At 39.4% G+C, this 26420-nt stretch overlaps 1 protein-coding gene across 2 annotated transcripts in view; it reads left to right on the top strand.

The window, feature by feature from the left end:
- The first annotated feature begins 4152 nt into the window (after positions 1 to 4152).
- LOC725803 (protein artichoke) overlaps positions 4153 to 26420 on the top strand; it is a 199594-nt gene continuing 177326 nt past the window's right edge. For both annotated transcript variants that reach the window (XM_006561475.3, XM_006561473.3), the window contains exon 1: positions 4153 to 4444. The gene's annotated coding sequence lies outside the window, so the exon portion shown is untranslated. The remainder of the gene's footprint in view (positions 4445 to 26420) is intronic.

The following is a 26420-nucleotide window of genomic DNA, read 5'->3' as shown; positions in this document are numbered from 1 at the left end:
GAAACATCGCGAGACCGTGATAAGTTCAAATAATTGATCCCATCGGTCGATATTTCAATTAAGAATTGGTTCCAACGTCGCGAGTAGATTAGTGGATCTTTGTTTCGAGATTCGAATCTTGGGTAGCGAGTGAAAAGAAATAGTTTTAAATATGTAAAATTTTGTTAAAAATTTTCTATTCGTTGATTTTTCTTTAATAAATGATTATATTAGTTTGATGTATTGAATTCGTGTTTAAATGATCCAATACGAATCAGAAGAATATCGAAATCCGTGCGACAGACACGTTTATATTGCATCTAGATGTAAATTTATTATTTTGTTACTTAATAATTTTCTTCGAAACATCGCGAGACCGTGATAAGTTCAAATAATTGATCCCATCGGTCGGTATTTCAATTAATAATTGATTCCAACGTCGCGAGTAGATTAGTGGATCTTTGTTTCGAGATTCGAATCTTGGGTAGCGAGTGAAGAGAAATAGTTTCAAATATGGAAAATTTACGAGTAAAATTTTGTTAGAAATTTTCTGTTCGTTGATTTTTCTTTAATAAATGATTATATTAGTTTGATGGATTGAATCCGTGTTCAAACAATGATCAATCTAATACGAATCAGAAGAATATTGAAATTCGACAGACGTTTATATTGCATCTAGATGTAAATTTATTATTTTCTTACTTATATCATCTCATAATTTTCTTCGAAACATCGCGAGATCGTGAATTCAAACAATGATCTAATACGAATCAGAAGAATATCGAACACGTTTATATTGCATCTAGATGTAAATTTATTATTTTATTACTTAAATCGCGAGATCGTGATAAGTTCGAATAATTGATCCCATCGGTCGGTGTTTCCTCAATTGAAAATTGATTCCAACGTCGTGAGTAAATTAGTGGATCTTTGTTTCGAGATTCGAATCTTGGGTAGCGAGTGAAAAGAAATAGTTTTAAATATGTAAAATTTTGTTAAAAATTTTCTATTCGTTGATTTTTCTTTAATAAATGATTATATTAGTTTGATATATTGAATTCGTGTTCAAATGATCCAATACGAATCAGAAGAATATCGAAATCCGTGCGACAGACACATTTATATTGTATCTAGATGTAAATTTATTATTTTGTTACTTAATAATTTTCTTCGAAACATCGCGAGACCGTGATAAGTTCAAATAATTGATCCCATCGGTCGATATTTCAATTAAGAATTGATTCCAACATCGCGAGTAGATTAGTGGATCTTTGTTTCGAGATTCGAATCTTGGGTAGCGAGTGAAGAGAAATAGTTTCAAATATGGAAAATTTACGAGTAAAATTTTGTTAGAAATTTTCTGTTCGTTGATTTTTCTTTAATAAATGATTATATTAGTTTGAATATAATGTATTGAATTCGTGTTCAAATAATCCAATATGAATCAGAAGAATATCGAAATCCGTGCGACAGACACGTTTATAATTTATATCTAGATATAAATTTATTATTTTCTTACTTATATCCTTTCCATTTTTAATTTTCTTTATCGTGAAACCGTGAATTCAAACAATGAACTATCTAATACGAATCAGAAGAATATCGAACACGTTTATATTGCATCTAGATGTAAATTTATTATTTTCTTACTTAAATCGCGAGATCGTGATAAGTTCGAATAATTGATCCCATCGGTCGGTGTTTCCTCAATTGAGAATTGATTCCACCGTCCCGTTTATCCGGTTTAAATACCACTCTGGTAAATAAGTTCCCGCCACCACGGTCCATTACCTCTCGATTATCCCGAGGATAATAAACGGGCGTCCATCGCCAATCCTTGTGAAATTTCGCGCTAATTTCACGGACTACTTGAGAAAGCGAAGAGGAGAGGAAGTAAAGAGGGGGAAGTATATCCGACGATTCGAGGACTCGCGAGGACAGCGAAATTTGTGTGGGTTGACTGTGAAGACTGTTGCGGGCTTTAAATTTACATTTTGAGAAATCTCTGTCGCGCGAAACGGCGGAAGCCAAACGGCGGGGCACGTCGACTAACTTTTCCACCACTCCGACAACCCGACGTTTGAATCCCTGAGAAAATCCCTGTGTAAACCCACCGAGTGCCCTCCTCCCCCCCGAAGAAGAACTCTAATACCCGAAAGGCGGCGAACTGCTAAACTGACTGACTGCGTGTACCGCACACAATGAACCTGGAGGGCTGGCTTCGATTCAGATTACCCGTTTCCGACCTCGAGGATACATAACATCAATGGGGAAATTGTTACCCACGGTGAACGCACGATTATTAAACGTTGACGACGATTATGCGGTTGAGAATCTATCTCAGCCAGATCCTCAGGCTTCCTTAACTCGAAAGTGATTGAAATATTCCTTCAAATATATATATACACTCATCGTGGAAGGGATGAAAACGAGACTGTCTCGTTTTAAGCAATAATTCTAATGGATAGGGGAAGGGATGAATATCGTTGAATGAAGTCTTTAAACGAAAAATTTTTTTGGAGGTTAAAATTCGGTTTATTTCGAGACGATACATTTATTCGTAAAATAAAAAAAAAGAAGAGAAGAAAGAAAGGAAAATGAAGAAGAGAAGGGGAAGGAAATGGAGCAACGATCGAGTCTACACGGCGAACAAAAGCGTGAAACGAAACTTTCTGCTCGCGTATCACGCTTGACCGCATTCCTCGATATGGGCGACGTATCTCTCAAGATCGACGAAAAACTATCAACGATTCCCTTCCCATCGATGGAAGGCTGTGTACAATGTACAAAATATTTATTTGTTATAAACTGAAAAGTTTCATCTTTGTCCGTGGCGATCATTGCGAGAGAATGAGAACAGTTAATAAAAGACAAAGAAGGATTGAGAAGAGTTTAAACAGATTTGTTGTCCTATTTCGGTTTAGCTTTATTTGCTTCGGAAGAATTTCAAGAGAGATTTCTTTCACTGCAAGGGAAATAATACCTGAATAATATAAATTGTTTAATTATCCATAATTCAAAGGGTATTTTTCCCGGATCAAGTATTTCGGATTTGTTTCATCTTTAGTTACAAGATAAAATGAACGTGAATTTAAAAGAAGAATATTGCAGCACGAATTTATAAAACTTTGAATTTTCATCTTTTAATAAAGATTATAAATAGAAATTGAGAAAAATTTGTCGTCAAAACCCATTCAGGAAAAGAGAGGAAACCGTGCCATTTAATTTCTTTTTTGTTCCATCCCGATATCTCAAATAGTTCTCGAGATATAAGGACTCGAAGTAAATGAAACGGAGCGTTGAAGTTATGAATGAACTCGCGACTCACTGACCGATATTACTTCCTGGAAATGCGTACTACGTTCTTCCAGGAATCGCGTCTGTCACACGTCTGCAGTTTGGGATAGGTCAGCGAGGCGAGGCGCGAGCGAGAGATCTGAGTAAACGATAGGGACGGAGATAGTCGATGATTAAAAAATTACCCTTCTCTTTACACGACGATATCTCGGGAACCGGAAGTCGTATCGGAATAAATCAAAAAGCGTTTTAAAAAGCAAGGTTCCGCGCTTCTGACGATCGCTCACCCGTTGATTAAAAGTTATTATCCTCGGAGTTATAGCGATTCCAATTTTCCCTATTTTTAATAGAGTTTCAATAGCTAGATTCCTCGCTCGAAGTAAGCTGGATCTTCGTATATACGTATCACGTTCAATTACGTGTCTCCTTGGAAAGAAAACTCTTCCAAATATCACAATCTTCTAAACTTGTGCGATTTGCACCACGTTCCAAGCGTTTTAAACCTTATTTTATTCGTTATTTTACTTTCGTCGATTTTTTAATCATCATCAGTGACGAAGAATCAAAAGAACGCTTGAGAACGCTTCTCTACCTTTAATTCCATTAACTCGAAAAATTAATTTTTACAAACGACCAGAAATAGAAGAACTGATCTCAACTGATCTGACGAAAGAGAGAGAGAGAAAGAGTCTCTCGAGCATATGCGAGCAAATACACCGTATGACAACACGCCTCGTATGTTTTCGTTTACGCGACATTCCCGTAACGGTGTCCAAGGTGTCGTGTCGCTACATCGTCGTCCCTGCTCTACCTACCTTTCGACTGCGCAAAGCAATTGCGCGTTGTAAGCACGAGTCGCGTGGTCGAACTTGAGAGTTAGTCGTCGTCGTCACGGCCACGGATCGCATAGATACTCTTATTGCCAGGTGAACCAGGTAGGCCGATCCGATCGAATCGACCGATTGAATAACCGGATACGAGGCGATTGTTGGCGCGCTCTCGAACTTTTGTGGTAATAAATGTGGTGAGCTGACGTGTGGTGCGGATTTTCCATTTAAGTTTCTTGCGCCCCGACTGTGATCTCGTCCCCCCGGGTGATCTAACTGCGCGATTTAAGAGGGATTTCGTCCTTGGAATTTCCGGATCGAGGAGCTACGCTTCGATAAAGGTAAGAAGTACATATTTGTTGCGCGTCGCGTAGAATGGGTTTTCCTTCTCCCTTCTTCTTGGGAGGGAGGGAAAAAATGGGGAAGGAGGGGGAAGGAAGGGGGCAGATATCGTCTCGATTCGATTCGATTCTCTCTTTCGTGAGAAGATTTTGAAGTTTCTCGCGTTTGACGCGATATTTAATTAAAGATCACTTTTCGAACGAAAGATTTCCGTTCCGCTGAGAGAGTTTAGGAAGGGCGATGAGAGGATTCAATTTACGTAACAAAAGGGCCGTCGTTTACGAGTTTCTAAAGCGATTTTCTAATGAGAATTGTTCCCTTCTCTTGGATCTTTGTTGCTCCCCAAGTGCTATCGCGAGTACTCGACGATAAATTAATCTCTCTTGTAAGATTTGTTTTATTTGAAATTACATGGTTACTTGATTCAAACAACAAGATGTGAAACGACGTGCTATATTTCTCGACGTGAATAATCGAGACGATGTTTAGGGGAGTTGAAGTTGTTGCGTGTTAATCTTTACACGCAACTGTAATTATAATTACACGATATATAATTCAATTTAATTTCGATTCTTTCTCGATCGATTATTTAAAAATCAAAATCGAATGTCGATCGAATCGATTTACAAATTATTCATCGTTTTATCTTACGATGTTTAATTGCAACATCGTTAACGGCGTTTACATCAAGCTATTTTAAATTAGTCAAACAAATTTTGATTTTGACTTTCGAACTCGTTATCCTCGTAAACTCGAATTTCATTTAAAATTAAAACTCGGTCGAATGACGAGTAGGTTAGTTAATTGTAATTAATGTAGTAATTGTTTAATTAATAATAAATATATTTCCGACTAATAATAATGTAAATCTCAAACTTTTTAAATTCAACTCTATCCTCTTTGCAAAAAAAATTAATCCTTATTGAAGAAGAGAATCATTCATTGAAATCACGAATTGGAATAAATTCATAATAAATTACGTATTAACTTGAATTTAAGCTCGACACTTTTTCGAAATATGAATATTGCACGCGCGCGAACATTTCGGCTTAAAGAATTGACCGACTCGCAGCTGCGTTTTCCAGCGTTGAGTACACACGTGTTTTATCCTTCTTACGAAAAAATATTCGCTCGCACTTTGCTTTCAAAAAATACGACAATCTCGTTGATCCAAAATACGCTTATCCTTCGATTTACGCGAGCCATTCGTCCTTCATGCTTCTCTTCCTTTACGAGAAACGAAAACAGAGAAAATATCTCTCAAAATTCGAGATGAAAAGCTCGATAAAGATTCCTTCCTTCTCGTAGAAGAAACACCTTTAATTATCGAGGGAATTGAACCAGAAAGAAGAGAGGGGATAATGGGAATAAGGGTGAAATCTTCTTCTCGGTTTCGAAATTTTCTTCCTGGCCAATCCGCGACGCGTTGTTCCTCGACGTGTGTTTGACGTGATTTCATACCGCGCTCTATAACCGGCTCCTCTACTGTCACCTCGCGTTAAACCCTACGGGGAACGTCCCCGTGTAACGTCGTCGCGTTGTCGCTTGGGATTCCGGGGATATACGTAGCGAGATGTGTAATGGAAATATGCGAGGAGAAAACGTCGAGGCGGAAGTGGAGAAAAGGGGTTGACGTGCGTATAACCGAGAGAGAAGGAGGAAAGGATAAAGATTGATGGATCGACGTGGGTGTGGATACGATGCGAATCATCTGGCAAATAAAACTGTGTGAATCAGATTTGGACGACGGGCGATAAGTGAATCGAGTATGCTAATTTTCACGTGGATCGTGATGAATTAAATTAAATTGAAGGAAACGAATGGATTATTTTGAGGATGTTATTTGGAGAAAGACAACGCGTTGCAGCGATTGACAAAGATAGAGGAACGAGAAGAGAGAGAGATTGTGTTCGAAAATAAGAAAGAGTCGTGGAAAATTGTGTTCTTCAAATAGTAAGTCAAAAATGTCCTATTCACCCTTCTTACAAGTATATCTTTTTCTTTTTATTCCAGTACGTCTCGATGATTTAAGATTAACATACCGGATGGCCTTGGCATGAATTTATTGACGAGAGCGCATTGTAAATTAAATTAAATAAACACATTATCGTCGTTCGAAACAAAAATATGGATGGAATTCTGAAATAAGAAAAATTGGAGAGCAAACAAGAAAACGAGTAATGGATTTAAAGTGCGTGAAAGTGGAAGAAGGACGGTTGGACAGTCGTGTAACAAACACGCACAAGTGAGGGATGGAAAATTGAAAAAATGAATGGAAAGGGCAAAAAAAAAAGAAAAGAAAGGAAAGGGGAGGGGGAGGAAATCAGTGGAACTTGAATGCTGGAACAAAAGATTCAACGAGTATGCAAATGAGAAACACCGCGATGATTCTCTATAGGAAATCTCATTCTAGCATTGACAATACCTATTAACGGGGAATACTACCCGTTCCGTTTTCGAATTACGAAACTTCCGACAATTCGCTTTGTCTTCGTCCACCGGCTCGTGATTAAGGTGTATACGAGAGGTGGCGTGCAATTTCGAGAACAATCATCAGATTTAACATGGCTCGTGGAGGAAGCCGGCGAATATTACATTCATTATTTTTTTTCCTCTTCTCTCTCTCTCTCTCTTTCTCGTTCTCTCTCTCACTCTCACTCGATAGTCGCGCGATTCGGTGGCAATAATTGGAGCACGTTGTTCCCCGAAATCACCTTGCTGCCCCGAGCAATTTCGTTATTAATGAAAGTAATTAGAACTTCTTGCTTCGTCACGTTTCGACGTTATAAATATTTCAATTTTGCTCCCGGGAGGAGGGAGGGGAAAGGATGATCAATTAAATTAATTTTTCAAGCGTTGGAACGAAGACGTCGTTAACGATTTTTCTCTCGATCGTCTCGTAAACGAGAATCAATTTACACTAGAGCAGAATGATCGCGCACGGTGTCTTAATAAACCTTGAGACACGCTCGTGTGGAGAACGAGAGAGGTGTCGGAGAAATCGATTTCCCTGTTTAAAGAGCCGACGAGATGAAATATTAACTCGAAATCCGAATTGTTTGACGATTGAAATTGTAATCGTTAAGCGTAAGTGTAAGGACTCATCAGAGTTTCTGTTTGAATAATCATCTGGGACCAGAGGGCACGTTCTTTTTTTTTTTTTTTGAATGTCGAAGTTGTTCAACTTTATCGTATCTTTGTTAAACGAATATTTTCGCGCAAACGAAACTATTGAATGACATTAATGAATAGGAGGAAGAGGAATCGAGAAGTTGAGCGTGATAAAATTAGAGAATTGCGTATTTTTGTATATTGATTAAGATATGTATTATGGCGCGTGGTAATTTTTCAAATAATAAAATTGGCCCATCCTCGTTTAAAACTAGAATAAACGAAGAGTGATAGTGGTAATGATTACATTCCATCACTAAATAAGCATTTTTAAAAAATAAGTGCATCGAAAGATGCAAAATAAATTCGACCAAACATCATAACGTTTCCTTCTTCTCGTTTCCTCAATTTTTGGATCAATTGGAACGTTAATTTGTTTATCCTCTCGATATTTATCATCCAATGTAGCTATTAAAAAAAAAAAGAAGGAAAAGTTTAAACGGAGATAATTGGAACGATAATCATTCTCGATCGAAAATTGACGCGGGATCAAAATGTTGGAAGGTAGGAAGAAAGACACGGAAAGATATGTTCCATGGAGAGGATCCATCGGAATATCTAATTAGACGCGATCTATTCTTGACACAGTTCGTTAACTCGGCACTCGTTAAGTCAACGCGCATTCTAACGAAGTAATTACTCGATCCGGGGGCTGCTTTCTTAAGCAGCGGTGTGTCGCCACCCCCGGCGAGTGGCGTCATTAAAAAAACATAGGCCGATATTCCTCGTTTATTTAGAGTGGGGAGGAAGGGAGGGAGGGAGGGAGTTTTAACGAGGGAAAAATCGCGTGAATGGGGCCCCGATGCGCGGCCCAGACGGCGCGCGAGATATGTTCCGGGGGAAAGCGGAAGTGGCGCGCTGAGTAGCGAGTTTTGGATAATTGGAAGCGCGGCGCGGAACTGGAAATCCGCTTTTCGACGCGACAATTATCGAAGAAGGGTGGGGAGGCGTGGAAAAAATCGGATTCGATCGCGATTTGTACGATCGCCATTTATACTCGAATTTTAAAGTAACGAGTATTAAGGATTTTCCAAAATCAGCTACCTTTTCTCTCTCTTTTTTTTTCGAAAATTTAAAGATTTTTCTATCTTCTTCGCTATCTCTAGAAAGAAAATCGTAAACAGTACAAGTTTTTTTTTTTCGAAAAATTAAAGATTTTTTTAGAAAGATAGACACTATCTCTAGAAAGAAAATCATAAACGGTACAAGTTTAAATTAATCTTGATATAAATGTTTAATAAATCATACGCTTATATTTGAGAGAACAAGATGAAATCGATAAACGAGAAGAATTGATACAATCGAATGAACCTCTAATTACGAGTTGAATCCACGGGATTGGTCTGTTGAAAGTTGAGTTAAGGTGGAGACAAACGCCAGAGGAACGAGAGGAGGGAGGACGATAGAGGTTGTTTCAACACCGTATAAGAATTTTCTCGATTTTATCCCCTCACGCCGAGGGTCATCCCGGCAAAGTTAGGCGGAATCCGAATTTCAAATCGATGAGGCGCGCGAGCGAGCGCGCGCTGTTCCACGGACCGCGGTCTCATGAATTTATTCAAGCTGGCTTATAAGAGTTTCTTGGAAACAGAGAAATTTCGCTTTTCGACAAGGGTAGCGGTGCTTTCGGTACCGTGTAAATGGGAATCTTTTGGTTGTTGTAGCTCGTGAGCTTACGAGCGAAACGTTCTCTCGAACGACTCGAAAAATAGCGAGGCTAAGGAAACGGAGTGGAAGCGCGAAATAGAAGAGCGAAATGATTTGCTGTCGCTGTCATAACACCATGAAATTATTATACCTTCGCTCCACAAGTGTCGATTTTAAACGAAGAACGATCAATCTTTTTATTTACAAAACTTCAATAATATTCAAATCATCTCTGGAAGAACTAATTTTCTTCGTTTAAACGAACAGAAACTGAGCAATCGTCAGCTTTCAAATTCCTTTCGAAAATTTCTTCCCCAAAATCCGCCCCTCCTCCTTTCCTCTCTCGAACGTCTACTCGTCGAGTGAGCGGCGCGCTCAATTGTCGGAGAGATTTTCCCTCCGATCGCAATCGTCCCGATTTCCATCAGAGCAATCGACATCGACGCCAACGCCACTTTGCACCACCACCATGAATAATAGACTCGGAAACCATTTCTCGCGTGGCCGTGAGAAAATAAAAGAAACGGACGAGGGATGGGGAGGATAGGAGGAGTTGCGCCTTTCGACGAGGCGTCTGGGAAATCTCGGTGAATTTCTCGAAATGCGTGCACGCCGCCATTCCCTCTTTCAATTTCTTCCTTTCTTCTCCCTTGCTTCCCCCTTTCTCCCCGCTTCTTTTACGCGCGTAATTCGATCCACGGACGCGCGTGAATCGATGGTGGTCGAGAAAGGGAAAGAAAGAAAGAGGAAGAAAGAGAGAGAAGCGGCCAATTCGAAGCGAAGGTTAACGTACTCGAACGAACGAACAAACGACTCTGGCAATGGATTACTCTAGCTGGATTTCTCGTTGGACCGGCCGTGATAGCGTAGCACGGAAATGGGAAAACTTTTAAGGCGAATCGAAACACAAAGTGGTAGCTGGATTCCGCAGCGGCTTACGCAGCGGGTGAACACGCTCTTTCGAGCCGCCATTTCGATTGGTAAATCCCCTCGATCGAACTACAACGAAACTCGGATAGCATGGCTGACTGAAGGGATCGTGTGACAGGCCGGTTCGTCCCGACGACCGACCAGGATACTACCCCTTCGTGAATATGCAATTCGAATTACCCTATTCTCTCTTTTCTCTCTTTACACGACCTCTTCGCTACGTACAAATCCTAAGAGCATATATTACGTTTTTCCCTTTTTTTTTTTTTTTAAACGAGTTGGTTAGCGCGATACCTCGTCGAGGATATCGTGTTTCTTCGAGGAGGAATTAAAATTTTTCTAAATTCAAAATTCATCTTTTCTACGCCTCGTGCGAAAAGAGATTCCAATTGTTTGTGTTTGATCTTCGAGAAATGTATTCTTGGCAGGGTCGATGTACTCGTTGTTATAAAAGGCCACCATTATGGATTATCGATCATTCTCGGTTTATCTGTTAAAAAACAAAAAAGAGTCGGTGTCGCGATTTTTGCAAAGCAAATGTATATCAATATTTCCGCGGTGTATTTATCGAAGTCACGACGCAACTGTAAGTACCAATGTGTATGAATAATGGAAGCTGGATGATCCATATTGAGGATCCATGAATAATGGAGAAGAAATGTAATTCGATTAAAAACTTTAAAGCTGGGAAACAAGGGCGAGAAGTTGGGGTAACAAGCGGTAAACGAAATAATATATTCACGGGGGGGGATGAAGATACGCGGCCGGTAATTAACGAGAGAACACCCTCGAACACCACTTAACGTTAACATTCACACCCTCGAAATCTAGAACTCTTCTTCGTCACATCTACATCCACCCTACACCCCCTTCCTCGTCACAGTAATTTCAACGGCGGGTAACAGACTCGCTTAATCCACTCGCCCGACTATAAATGTTTTATTTCACTCTGTCTGTCGGCGGCTCGTTTCGCGTGCCCGACCATATACGTTCCCGTTCTACTCCGTTTCAGAACTATCTTAACTCCTTCGTTCGAATCTATCCGACCATCATCGGATTTTGCTCTACTCGCCTTGCAATGATTCATATCTCGCCCCAATCTAACCACGATTTTCTTTCACGTATGTTCTAGATTTAATTTCTCGTTCGCGAGAGAGATGGAGTTTCGGCCCATTCGAGAATTATTTATCCATAGAACAGGTGGATAAAAGTAGACACGTCTTGGCGATAAATAGAAAATTGGCGATGAAATAAATAAGCACGTAGAAGCGGCTTCTCTAAAAATATCGATTCGAGGGAAGAAACATGGATAGAGAGAGAGAGAGAGAGCAATGGCAGAAAAGTTTTCACGGAGCCAGCCCTTTTCATTACCTTCCAGGCCAGGCACGAAGACATTATTAAGACATTATTTTTATTTTACGTATTTTAACGAATAGCATACGATCTGCCTGAAGAAGAATCTCCAACTCCATGGATTTATTTCGCGAGAGGGAATCAAAGATCTCCATTTCTCCAGTTCCTCTCTCACGTCATCGACTGATTTTCCTCAACTCTCGTTGTCTTATCTCTTTCTTTTCTTCTTTCTTCTTCTTTTTTTTTTGTATGTGTGTGCTTTGAAATCATATCGCGTGATTTTTCCTCTCTCTCTCTTCTCTCTCTCTCTTTTCCTCTTTCAGGTGGCACTGTATCGATGCATGGAATGCAATTAGGATCTCTGAGGGATCCAAGCTTGTCGATTTCGTTCCTGTTACGAGGCGGCTTGTATGCACCGATTGGGACGAGGTGATCTGGACATCAAAGGAAATTCGGAAGAGATATAGAAATGAAAAGTTTTATACGGCCGTGTGCCCGAAACATCGGATAGATGGAATTTCTGGGTCGTTTTGCGTTCGTCCCGACGCTTTTTCGAGCCACTCGCTTCAACGACAAATATCTCTCCCTCCCAGCATAGCTTCGACATAGTTGTTCTCTCCATTTTTTTCTTCCTTTCTTTCTTTCTCTTTCGAATACGAACGAAATTGTTAATGGGTTCAGAGTTAAACCTGAATCGAACATCACTGGCAGTTTCATAGTTGGCGCAGTTGGTCGACGAATTCGATTTCGAACGACGATTCACGACCAGCAAACGTTTCAAAAAACCTACTTTCAATCCATCTTTTTTTTTTCCTCCGGAAATCGCGCGTTTTCAAATCAAATTCCAATGTTTTCTTCCATTTTATAACGATCTGGTTGGATCTCTCTTTTTTTCTTTTTGATTATTCTCGAATTGAATAGATTTTAATTTGAGTAGTTACGAACGATAATTCTTTCTAATCCTTTAAGCTTTTTTACGTATCGTACAAATCTTTCTTCTCGTTATGAATATAATTATTTAGAATTGGCAAAGTTGATTAATATCGTCTTTCGATTTATTGATAATTTCGACAACGTGTAATATAAAAATAAATCGAAAGTCGATATTCATTGTTGTCTGATCGCCACGAGAGAGTGAACGTTGGTCGAAGAAAAATAAAAATGCCATTGTGCAGAATTGTGAATAATATTTCCATCGGCTGTAATGATTACGTAGTTGGTGGTCACATATTGTTGATTGTCAAGTATCGTTCGGAAATACAAGTGAATTGAAAATCGATATTCATTGTTGTTTGATCCACGGGAAAGACGACGGAGGGAATGGAAACACCGTTAAAAACAGACTCTATAAACCAAATAATATTTCGAGCCGCAAGATGTAGAGATCTATTCAAACATTCGTTTTACAAACGAATTATCCACATTTACAACTCGGATCGTGAAACAATTTTTCTTTTATTTATCATGGCCATCCAAAAACAGGCGTCGCATTACAGAAGAAACAAAGAGATTGAGAAACGTGAGAATCAAACAAAATGTCGAGGTGCTACGATCTTTTAATTTTAATAAATATTCTTCTAATTCTTAAAATAAAAAAAAGAAGAGAAAAATCGTAACAATATATATTTCTCGAGAAAACCAATTTGCCTCTTTTGTTCAACAAAAGGGTTGAATAAAAGTAAATATTTAAAACGCGGGAAATAATTAAAAACGGATAATAAAACCGCCTGTGATATACTCTTACGCGATACAATTCAATATATATATATATACACACCAGACCGACGGAAATTCCGATTACACGCGTCCGGAACACGCCCTAATACGCCGATTATTCCGTTTGGTGAAGTAGTAATACGAGCGAGAATCCAAGCCCCGAGTGATTCGAATTTACACGAGAGTGGATATAAAGTAACCGAGGATGGATAAAAATAAAAGGCGGTGGGCGTTGAAACTTGATGCGCGCGCGTATGTATGTATGTGTGTGTGCAAGCGTGCGTATTCGTGCCTTTTTTACACGCGTAAATAGCGGCGCGCTTCATCTCTGGCTAACCCGGCGATGCATTGTTTTTTGCAGGGAGGAGAAAAATGGTTTATGCTCGACGGTGAAACGGCCGGCTAAGCTCGCTCCCCCTCCTCACCCTCTCCGCGTTCGAACGACACACTTTTTCCCGCCTGAATTATGCACGCCCGCGAACAGGACGAAATCCGACACTCTTTTCACACATGGATCGACGAAAGCGCGAAAAAATCGTTTCGCGCGTAACGATCCTTCTCGTGTTCAACCCCCGTCTAACGGTTACGATCGAATAGATGCCTCATTTCTCTATTTACACCGGGAATTTTATCGTCGACTACGTTCGATAAAAAAGAAGAAAAATAAATAAGAAAGAGTTTGATTTATGGTGGTGGATTGGAAGTTTTCAATTCGTAAAAATGATTGTTTTACAGAAGTATTCGAAATTAGTGAAAAATTCTTGATGGAGGATTTTAAGAGGAATAAATATTTCTTTTTTAAAGTATTTTTGAACGAAGCATTGATTATGTTAATTACGACGGTTTGATAATTTGTAAATTTCCTTATAAGGCATTGTTCCTGAGGCGTGAATATGAGATTCGATTTATGCAAGTTTATACATCGGATATTATACGTTATTCTGATTATAATATTGAATGTAAAATGTAATGAGATAATTCTCACCATTTTCTCGCCATCTCATTATTTATTTCAATAATCTGATGTTAAGTGTAAAGAAAAAGAAAAAAGCCACGAGCATCCATAATCTTTGATCAGTAAAGAAAATCTGCATATTCTGCAAGTGTATAAGCAACTCTTGTAACCAACGGAAATAAGAAGATAAAATTTTATATAGAATGAATTATTAGAAACTGTATATATAGCAGTTTGGATGAAAATTAGATTATTTTAAAAATAATGAAAAAAATATTTCGAACGAAAATAGTGTCAAAGGAAAGGACGAACCGACGTTTGTTTCAGCTTTCAGAAATTCCTGATAATTTCAACACGATCGATTTTTCTTAATTGTTGAAGGAAAAAATTGAAGGAAAATCCAAGAAGGAGTAATTAACGCAACATTGGATGAAACGAAACGCAAAGAGTTCATTTGCCAATAATGGGCCACACCGAAAGATTAAATTTTAAGAAGATGAGAGTGCATTTCATCGAACTTTCGGTATCGATTACGCATTCAATCCCGGCAAACGACGGGGAGACCGTCGCTGCCATTAACGCAAATTTAATTATTCGAAGAATAATTAGCTTATACAGCTCGTAATTTTCACGATCAGTCCTATCTGCTGGAAGACAGACGAAACACGAATTGCAATTTTGACGCGTATCCGAGTCCATAATTCTCGAAAAATTGTCTTCGTATATCAGTATTATGCAAAAGATGCCGTTCCATGGTGATAACTTTTCATCGTTTAAAGATCGTTCCCCGGCCGCGTCGTTGGCCGCCATCCAGATTGCTCCTTAAACGAGACGTTTCTTACAACGGGTCCACCCATCGAGACCCAAGTACCCTCTTCATTTTTCGTGATACGTTTACGGAACTCGATCCACATGTATCCATACATTGTACCAGAAATCGACCATTTTGTTTTCTATTCATAAACAAAACATAACTTTTTTTTTTTTGAGAAAATTGAAGGAGATGAAGGTTTAATAATTTTCCTTCTTTATTTTTTATATCAAGTAAAATAATACGACGAATGAAAATAATTTTATTAAGATTGTTTGTATATTTGCAGATTCTAATGATACGATTGATAATTGTAAAATTGATTTAATTGAGAGAAGGAAGAGAAATCAATTTTGGATAAAAGTTTTAGGAAAAAATTTTAGAATTAATGTAAAAAGGTTTCCGTGTATTCGAGCATTGATATCAAAGTTAAAAGTGGGACGTAGTGATATAAAAATCAATGCTCCGGTCCCGCTTTATACACAAGCAAACAAGAAACGCAAACAATCTAAAAGCATGAGTAAACAATATATAAAAAATATAAAAAATTTATATAGTAATATATGTAAAAATCGTGAAGTGAATCGAAGCTCGAAAGATATACATTGGTGAAATTAATAATTGTTTATTTTTCGAAATCAATTTTGAAAGTTTATCAGATAAACTTGATTAATTTCTGCCTAGGCACAATTGAATAATCAGTAGAGTGGTATCGAATCGGAACATGCTGACCAGTGAATTCGTTGAATAAATCAAAAGTTAATCCAATATAATCCAGTATATAATAGCATGATCCAATAATGTATTCGATATAAGTAGAATAGTCAACGAACGGTCAGCCAGCATTTTATTTCAAACTTTTCCCTCAATCCCGCAAATTGGAATAATTATTATTCATCGATTATCTAACCCAATTGCGAGTAAACTCAAGTGTTAAAAATTTCTATCTCTACGTGTAATAGAAATCCTAATTTTGGCCATCGTTTATAATTTTCGTGTAATTAATAGGAGAACACGTTTATTAACGAAACGTTGCATCCCTGCACAATAGACATCGAATATTACTAATTTAAAATTTTGCAAAAAAATTATATCACAAAATATATTAAATAGATTCAAATAATATTCAATATTTCACTTAAGATTCATCTAATATTAAAATTTCCTTTGTTATAAAAATTCACCGCATAAACGGAATGTCTAAACGGATAATCGTGAAATCTACATTTCGCCAAAATTTCCGAAATTTCATTTCCACCGAAAAATTCACCTCCACATTTCGAATCACGATTTCAATCCTATTCCAAACGCCTATTCAACCTAACGAACGATCAACGTACCATTCGATAAACCATTAAATAAACTACATTATTGATAAACCATCATCGAGTAAATCGTTTCATCGAATAACCATTGGGGGGAGCAAAGCGATTCCGTAAGGCACCGTTTCGTTTCATCGAACAATCTCCATTACGATCAACCGTTCCGATTTGCGTAACGTGTAACGTAAGACGATTTCCTCCCCCTTTCCTTTTTCTCTTCTCCTTCTTCCTCTCTCTCTGCCGCGCGAAAAAAGCTCGATCAGGAAGCTGATCGCGCGTGTCGAAAGGCGTTTGTCAACTCGTGGAAACGGCCCACCACACCCTCGAATCCTGGTTTAAAGCCATCAGCGGCTCGCCTCCTCCCCCCATTGCAAAGATAGATCGAAACATCGAGAGATAGGGGGATAGGGGATGATCGATCGATCGACGTTTCTCGAGAATTTTTTCCTTTCTTTCCTTCTGATGACACGCGGCTAATCGAAGATTGTGGAAAATTGGGATGTGAGCATCGATGAGGTACGGGTTAAACAACGAATCGAGTAATGGGTGTCTCGATACACGGTTCGGTTAACGAACGTTCGATCAAGTCTGCCGTGATGGAAACAAAGCTTTGAAAGGGACCGCCGCTCGATGCGACCTTCTCGATGCTTTGGGGATAGTCTCTTTGTGAGAGGGGTGAATACCGCGCACGACGCGCTGATTGCGTCATTGTTTTCCACGATCCGGTTATCGGCCCCCGGTTTTTGGAACCTCACCCCCTACCCCTCCTCTTTTTTTTTCGATCGAGGATTTCTCTTTTTTTTTTTTTTTTTTTTAGAGGGAGAGAGGGGGAAGCTTCGAAAAATTAAAGGTGTTTGAAGGTATTGACGCTTTCATTCGCCCCTTTCATCGGGATCGACGCGTCAAAGAGTTAAACTACCCTTTGTCGCGAATTTTGCGACGGGCAACAAAACGGGTCGGGGACTGAGGCCTGAAAGGAAATTTAATATAAGATTGCGATTACCTCCCGCGGTGTCGGGGATGGAATACAGACATAATGTAATTTCCTTGTCGTGTCGCAAAAAGGGGAATCGATGAATGAAAATGTGAGGAGGGATAAGAGAGGATTTTGGAAAGAAAGAATTAAGATGCATCTTACTCTGAAAATAATACCATAGAAGATTATTGGAAGAATCTAAGAAAACTTAATAACAGTAACAACGAACCGACGAGTCATTTTACACGCGAAGAAGATGTTTTAGATGCGATACGAATAAAATATAAAATGAAGGATGGTATAAGATCGAAATAAAGATTGCAATTGTTTGCAGGGGAAAATGAAACATTCGAGAGTTATTGAAAAAAAAAAGAAAAAAAATTAGGAGACTGAGGAAGACTTAAATTTTTTGTTGGCAATTTGCTTCCGCCCTGTGTTCCCATCCCGTGTGTGATAACTTTTGCGGTTGCACGTCCAGCCGAGGTCACGAGCAGCCGGAAGTTGGCAAGCTCCTTTAAACAGCTTGTGGCGGCCACTTAGAGAGGCGAACCCCTCTGTATTGCCGGTGAATGGGGGTGTTCACCTCGCCTTTCGTGGACAGTACTAAGAAATGGCCGTTGTCTCGTACCGCAGGAATTCCAATTAACTTGGCAGAGGTGTGACGACAGATCCGGCGAAGGGAAACTTTTCGTCGAATCTCGGTGTCGCGCGCATTTTCGCTTCGAAACGTTAAACCTTTTCCTCTCGTTCATATTTCATCGACGTATATAGAATCGTAAATGACTTTTCCCAATTTCAATCCTCTTCGATGTTCGAAGAATCAGAATATAATAAAACGTGAAACTTATATAGGACGAGAGGAAGAAAAGTGTCGTCTCTTGTTTTTCGTACTTGTTAGTGATAATATATGGAAATGTTTGATTTAAAGAAAGGAAAGGATCGATTTTAAACAAATTAAATCTTTGTCAAAAAGATATTTTTCGAAGGTACGTCATCGTAACAGTGCGCGAGATATTTTAGTAGATTCTTTCAAGATAGAATATCCTCAACTCGAAAAATTTAAGAATACATTTGAATAATTTAATTGACTATAATAATTTAGTCATTGATATAACATGCTGTTTAATTTGTAGTTGAAAAAAAAAACAGATTGGAATATTTCAGAAGGAAGAAAAAATCAAAACCCAAATATTTTATAATTCTTTGTATATCAAAATACCACAAATACAAAAAAGTGAAGGATATCCTTTCATCGTGATCGGTTTATAAACTTTGCCTTTAAAATTCTCACACGTTCTTTTCCTGTGTTTTTGGAAGAAGGGGGGGGAAGAAATTCATTGTATAAATGATCGTTAATAATTCTATTCCACCGAGACGTTAAAATCGTGAAATTAACACGCGATCCTCGAGGAGCCGAGGTTGTTCCAGCTAAGGGATTCACTTTCAAGCTCTTTGAAAATAGTCCAGTTTCATGCAAGATTCAAAGTCGCCCGGTCTCATTTTCTATGCCTTCTAGGTAAATTTCTAAAGCCGGGGAATTCGCCTCACTCAAGGCGATCAGCTTTCACGTTTCATCGGATTCGTAGCAACTTTCTTTCGAGGGAAAAGATTCATCTTCGATATCCGAGAACTTTGTTCTCCCTTCTCTCTCTCTCTCTCTCCAGTTTCAGAATTTTCCCCTCCCTCTCCAGAAGAGAGAGGAACGCGATTCCCGACACGCGCCACGCGAGGGAAACGAATCCGAACAAATTCGCCGCGATTCGACTGAACGAGATCTTGGCGATACCACCACGAGATTTCTGCATTTTTATAAATCGGGACGAAGATTCTCCCTCGCCCGTTTTCCTCCTCTTGGAATTTCCACGTCTCTTGTTTCGCATCGTTTTATTCCAAACTTGTTCACCTCGGATTCTTCTGATATTTTGTTCAAAAAACTCCGCTTTCAATCGTGTAATTCTCTGTAATGCCAATCTATTCGATTCCAATTATTGAATTGAACGAGAAAATTTGCTCGACGAACTTAACCTTATCGCCGTATCACACAATAGACATTCCGTTAAGGAAAGACACTATAATATAATTTTCGACAAAAATTTACAAGAGAAACGAGAAGGAACGTTGATTTCAGATGCAAGCCGGATATGTTGCCCGGCGAGGGCGGGTTGGCGAGTTTGGAAAACTCGCGGCACAGTGATTAGAACGCTCGAGAATATTGCATATAAGCCCGAGTGAAAATGCTCGTAACTGAAGATATGCATCACCGAGTCGGGTGGAGTGCGTACTCCATCGGTCTGAAAGCTGGTGCCGCTGCGAGAGCCCTCTCGACCGAAGGCAGAGCGGCCCTTCGAAACTTTTGCGAGCACGTAGTACGTCGACTCGCGTACTACGTCGTGGATCGAGCTTCCTGTCTCTTTCTCTCTCTCCCTTACTCGCTCTCTGTCCGAGGGATATCTCTGTCTATCACCATCCGTTTCGATGGCCGAGATGAAATAACGATAAAATTTTACGCTCGTTTAATGAAGTGACGGCTAATGAGAGACCCGGTGTAAAACTTCTCGTTCTCTCGTCAGCTTGTTAAAGGATCCTCCTTCCATTGCGACATTAACAAATTTTCCCGCGAGATCGGTGCAAATTCTCGGATCCTCCCCCGAGGAGGCGATTTGAAGATGGGCTCCCCGAGTCGAAGTGGTGGATGCTGTTCGACTTCGAATCTTCCTCCTTGGGAATTTATTTATGCGGGTTCTTTCCTCTGGAGGAGGAGGGTGAACCGTTGGGAATTCTTCCTTCCACGATTGGAGAATAATGAAGAAATTGGAGAAATTTTCGAGATTATTCTCGATCGGTTTTCCCTTCGAAATTTTGAATATCATAAATTTTGAAAAGTTGTAAGTTGTAATTAATTTATTATTATATTTATTATATTGTAATTAATTTATATATTTATTCAAGCTTTTTTCGCTCGAAGAGACGTATCTTACGTATTCATCGTTTGACTCAAGATGGGACATTTAAAAAAATTTCTCTGTTTTTTAATTCAATCCTTGACCGAGTTGAAAATATATTTTTCGAACAGTATTGAATAATCGTTCGATTTGCAAAGTCTGGTGTTTCCTCTCTAGTGAAAAATTACCATTTGGAAGCTTCCCAATCGGATTTCTCGTACGTTCCTTCCAACAGATGTGTTTCGTTTTGAATTTTGATAAAATTTCACGTCTCGAAGGTAAGGCGGGGCTGCGCTTTCCCCGACCTCGCGTGAACGACTCGCACTCCGTTCCGTTCAATCTTGATAAAATGTCCGGCTCGCGTGTTATTTACGAGAGTCAATTAAGAAACCTCGGATGGCCGTTGAGGGCTCGGTTTGTGCGCGACAAGAAATTGAATCGTTTCTTGCGAAGCAACGGGTTCGTTCAAAGGGTGATCGATCGGACGGGCGCGAAACAAGGGGGGGAGAAATTTTCCTCCCCCCTCCCTCTGATGGAAAAGCCGCAGAAACGAGTATTCGAGCGAACGCCCTCCAAATTGCTCGCCGACTTGTACACCGCAATTTGCAACAAGGCCAACAATGAACAAGTCGGCAGTTTGTCCGCGAATCTACTTCCCTTTGCTTCAACTTGCAAAACTGCATCCCACTTTTCCTCCACTCCCCTCCATTATACTTAACTTGACGTCAAGGAGCAAGATGTCGTTTCTGATTGGAATGATTCAAACAGGATCCCGCCACTGTTTCTTGACAAACGAAAAAATCGACTATCTGATACGTGGAAATTGACTCGAGAGTTACTTCGAAGTAAAAGAGGAAAAGAAGAATTTGATATTTATTTGAAATATGATAATTTGTATTTAAATTTGAAATGGATTAGTATCTACTCGAAATGTAATTAAGGAGAGAAAGATTTTCCGTATCAATATGCAAATTTGAGACGGAATGAAAAAGGAAAGGGTGGAAGATTATTCTACCCTGTGTGAAAAATAAAATTTTCCCTTTAATTTTAATATTCGTGTTGGAGAAAAATCGGACACTTGGATATCGATACAGTGGCAAACGAAATGATGGAATTCTTCCTCTTCGAGAAGAATGATAAAATAACAAACAAATCGACCTAAATTTACCTACTCCATTTCTTCATTACACGCGAGAGAGCAACGGATGGAAAACGATTATCCACGAATCGATCCGCTTAATTATCCATACAAGATTGCTCTACGTATTACCCCTAAAATCCGGAAACAATTTGCGAGCGCAAGATACACCGGGACAGTTTTGTTCGACGACGATCGAATCGAGATAACCACCATGGGTTACACATGCGAATACGAATTTTAAAGTTAGATTTTTCTATTTTCTGGAAAAAAAAGAGAAGAAAAAAAAATGGTGGACGAGAGTGCAGGTTGATCCATGTAATCCATCGATGTTATTACCAGTCTGCGAATAGACCGGCTTAGGTCAGTGCCGCGATATATATCCGCGGTGGTAGTGGTTCTTATAAATCAGCCGTGACGAGGTAGGAATCGATACATCCTCCACGATACATATATATACATATACATATACATGTACACCATGGAAGAAAAATCGCGCGTTCTTCGGGTTTACGGTTTCAATTCAATCTCGATAAAAATGTTTCCCGTCCCCGAGTCGAGGAAACAGGCCAATTTTATAATCATAACGAGACGGGAAGGGGGGAGGAGATCGTCTAAACTTGGCGATCGGAATTACGCCGCGTCCCAGAAGATATGACAAATTGCCCCAGTTCGAGTTCAGGCCAATAGCCGATATAACTTCATTAATAAACCAGATTAGAAGATTACAAGTTCAACTCTGCTCGGATGCCGGCTTGATATGGAAGGGGAGGAGGGAGGGGGATACGCGAAATTTATGCGATCCGTAGCGAACGATCGAAGCGAAGGTGTTGAGCGGGTTGCACCGAAAAATGGAGAGGAAGAAAGAAGAAGAACTCGGGGAAAATAAAAGGATTTGATTGGATACGATTGGAAATGAAATCGAATCGAATGATACAATGAATTTATCTCAGAGGGAGTATCGAATTAATACGTGGAATTTTTAGCATTTTTTTACCATTCGTGAAACGGTTGAAACGTTAAGAATTGAAGAAACGTTATTTTTCTTTCTTTTTTTTGTACGAAGAGTTTCGTTGAAATTCCGAGCATTAATGTAATCCCCCTTAAAGTAGTGTTCTTTTTACAAAGAAAGAAATGAAAAAGGGAAAAGGAAAGATTGGAAGAAAATCTTTTCGCGTTTCGTTCTTTTTTATCCTTTCGATATAATTTTAATAGTGCAAAAATGGCGTGGAGTGAAAAAACTTCTTGCAAAAGAGATGTTTTAATTTTAACGTCACATTATCCCTGATTCTGATCGGAAATTTCCAAGAAAAATTGCACTGCAGAAAAAGAAAAAATTTCTTTTCCTTTCCCAATCAATAACAACAAAAAAAAAAGAAAAAGAAAAATAAATATTTTACCATACAAATATCCTCTCGCGCATTTTCATAACTTTAAAAATCAGAATCAACAAGATTAAATTTGAAATTTCCTGCGTAACTTACGTTAACGTGCACGCGTTAACGCGTAACGAAACTTTGATCCCATCCCCTTGAATGGGGGATGGAATCGCAGCGGCAATCGTAACAGAACATTTTCCACGCGACGGCGGCCCGCGAGACATTAATTATCGAGTAATGCACTGTGACACATTAACGCGCTAAAGGGGAGAAGGGGATTATTGGGGGGATGGGATTCGACAAAGGGATCGACAAGGCCGGCAAATATTTTCCGAGCTGGCTGGTCGCCCCCTCCTCCCCCCGACCAGACACCCAACCGAACCGAGAATGGCAGTTTTAATGAAACCCGATGATCGACTTCCGGTCCAACGAATTCGCGGTTCCCAACGTTGAACAAATAATCGGGGGGGGAAACGAGGAAAAGAGGAGGAGAGAGTGGCTTTCCACTTTCCGGCTTCCGCTTGTGTCATCGTCTGATCGATGATGAAAAAGAGGCGGATCGGCGAGCAGACGAGGCGAAACAGACACGAGGAGGGGGAGAGGGGAGGATGGACGACAAATATTATAATTCATTCATCGCGAGAACACTGAATAGTCGAACTATTTTTTTTTTCCTCCCGATGAGTGATTTTTAAAAAATAAAAGAAGAAAGGAATTACTCTTTCGAAAACTATTTTTGAATCTACGTTTATCTAATTTTTTTGCAGTTCAAAACAGGAAGGGAAAAGGTAAGAATTTACGCGAATTAACTATTACTAATACTTTATTATTTCTTTTCCAGGAGAGAAATTGAATACCTTCACAGACAAACGAAAATAATATAACGTTCTCCAATTAATGAAATGTAATTTCAATAGGAAGAATTAAGGTACAACATTTTCTATTTTCTTTGAAAAAGATGATTTTACATACGATTCTACGTACGATTGTATAATAACGTGAGATATAATTAGAAAATTATAACAGAGACACCGTGTTACACGTCATTCCTGAACAAACGAATCGATGCGCTCACGAAGCTACGATTAATAATCAAACGAGCCTTGGAAAAAAGAAATACGCTATCATCCACTCAACTTTGCAACAATCGCGTCAAAGGATCGCGAATGCACCCGTGTAATTTACCACGGTTTAGCTTGATCGCCCGTTTAACGGTATACGTGTGTGTGTGTCAAGATCGTTCCGAGAAGATAATCGCGCCGTGGAAAGGGCTAACCGGGCCCGTTTAATGTTCAATGTTTCATACGGTGTTGAACTTGGCAGGGATGGGAGAGGGGGCAAGGGTTGGTTGGTAAGTAGGTAAAGATGAAAGATAAGTTTCCAACGAGCTCTGGTTCGGGGTAACGAGCAACCCCTCGACCGACTCCTCCCCCTCGTCGTAATTTCCTCCTCGTCTGAGGAACTGTCAACCTGCTGTTAAATTGGATAATTGGCGCGGCCCGTTCGAAACGACGATTATCCCCACCTTGAAATCGGCGACGACGACGATATCCGGATGATAACACGGAAAATACAATTGGGATTGCTATATCTGTCCGCCCATCGACAGGATATTATTCCGGTAACGAGCAACGCTGTGCAAACTACTGTGTTGTCGCGCGCCTCGTAACGCGGATAGCGGTTGTGATAGCGTTCGGTGGATCCGATGGAAATAGTAGGCGGTAGTGGCGCATAAATACATCGATAACCCACAAAACTCACCGCGTTGCAATTTGACCGAAACGGTGTATATAACGGGGGAAGGGGGAGGGGAGATGGTTGCAGTTGTCAGATGCAGATTCGTTTAATGGCGAACGCGCTTCTCGATCACCGATGAATTATATCGTTCGACCTTTCTACGCGAGGAAGAGGGATTGTACGTGGTCGATTCTTTGGAAAAGATTTTTGGATGGTTGGAAAAAACGGATGGACGTCGCGTTTTTCTTCGTTATAGTTGAGGGGAAATCCATCTCTGTTGATTCTTTCGTTCGTTATTCTTTTAATTAATTGATTACGCGATAATTAATATACATACGCGATGGAACTTTTTGTCAATTCGATAGGAAAAACGAATCGAACGGAAGATTGTTTTAATTGTAAAAAGAAAATTGTTTTTCAAATTCGCAGACATTATTCCGTCAATTCCTGTTTCTAAAGTAGGTTGAATAAAATTTTCAATTTTATTTCTATCTGATATTCGCGTATATTGCGTAAGCGAAACTCGGTTGAAAATTCTCTCCCTCTTTCTCCGTTTTCACAATAAACAAACAAAATAGGACGAATACGAATGAATGAAACGAGTTCTGCAAATTATCTTTCCATATGCTTTTATTACACATAGCAATTTTAGTTATGCTTCATTATATTTTAACGTTCATTTGACGTTATTACGCACTCGAGTTACGTGCCCGTGATTATATTGCCGGAATAACTGTTTATTTTAATTAAATCACCGTGTTATGGAGCCTCGTGATTGAAGTTAGACTTTGAAAATGAAAATTTGTTTACGATTCTCTCAATTTCGCGTTGTAAACACGCGGCAAAAATTCCCCGTGGTGGCCAACCTCTTTAAACAAAGGGAGGAGTAGTAACGCGACGATAAGGCAGAACGTTGCTCCTACGTGACCGTGCACCACGATTATCACGGCCACGAATTTTGTCGCGAATTCCCCGTGTGAAATTTTCTCGTTGATTCATTTATTTCCTCGACCCTTGTAAATTATCACGGCCAGGATATCGTTGGATACAAAAAAAAAAGGAAAAGAGGGACATCTTCAACGTTCTTTCTCTCGAATCGTGACCGATCGACCCTGTACTTCGTGCTTTACGCGACGATATTTCATCCGAATCCAGATTAATCTCCGTCGAGATTGGAGAGAAGGAGATTAGTGGTTGACGTTATGATTATTTCTTCTTCGAGGTGATACACGTATTTACTTGGCTCGAATCGAATCCACTTGATAATTACAAATTTGATTATGGAAAAGATAACCTGAGACGATAACCATAATCCGTCACATCAGACTTTTATTTCTTTAATCAAATAACATTTCTTCTTTTTTCCCCTTAAGATGGAATCTTTTATTTTTCTTTATACCAATATCTTTATACGTGTACCTATGCAGAGATCGTTTTGTGCGTTTATATTAATTTACATTTCAAATTATTGGAATAAATTGTCAAATATTATTGAGAGACGACGTAAATAACGATTTTACATCTTAATAATTAATATCTTAATTTCAGGAAACACACGGATCTACAAAAAAAAAACTCCTCGTGTTCTAAAAAAATTCGAGATTCATAATATCAACGTAAAACTTTAAACTTCAAACTTCAAAATTCGTAAAAAATCACGAGCGAATAACGGGTTCGTTCAGATTTTTTTTATCCCATGGAATTGGAGCCATATAAAATAAGAGCATCGAAGATCGGGGCGGCATTGTGCCTGCAAGGAAGCGAGGTCGCGAAGGTGGAGAAAGGTCGTGGCGACGACAAGAAGAAGAAGAGGGGGGAGGGGGTGGTTGAATCGGGGGAAATCCTGTCGGCGTTTCTTTTTCTTTTTTTTTTTCTTTTATTGCTCGCAGCCACGAATC

This window comes from Apis mellifera, linkage group LG8 (assembly GCF_003254395.2).
Source record: "Apis mellifera strain DH4 linkage group LG8, Amel_HAv3.1, whole genome shotgun sequence".
Lineage (NCBI taxonomy): Eukaryota > Metazoa > Arthropoda > Insecta > Hymenoptera > Apidae > Apis > Apis mellifera.
Note: the sequence above shows the minus strand (reverse complement) of the source record. Positions and strands in the feature narration are given on the sequence as shown.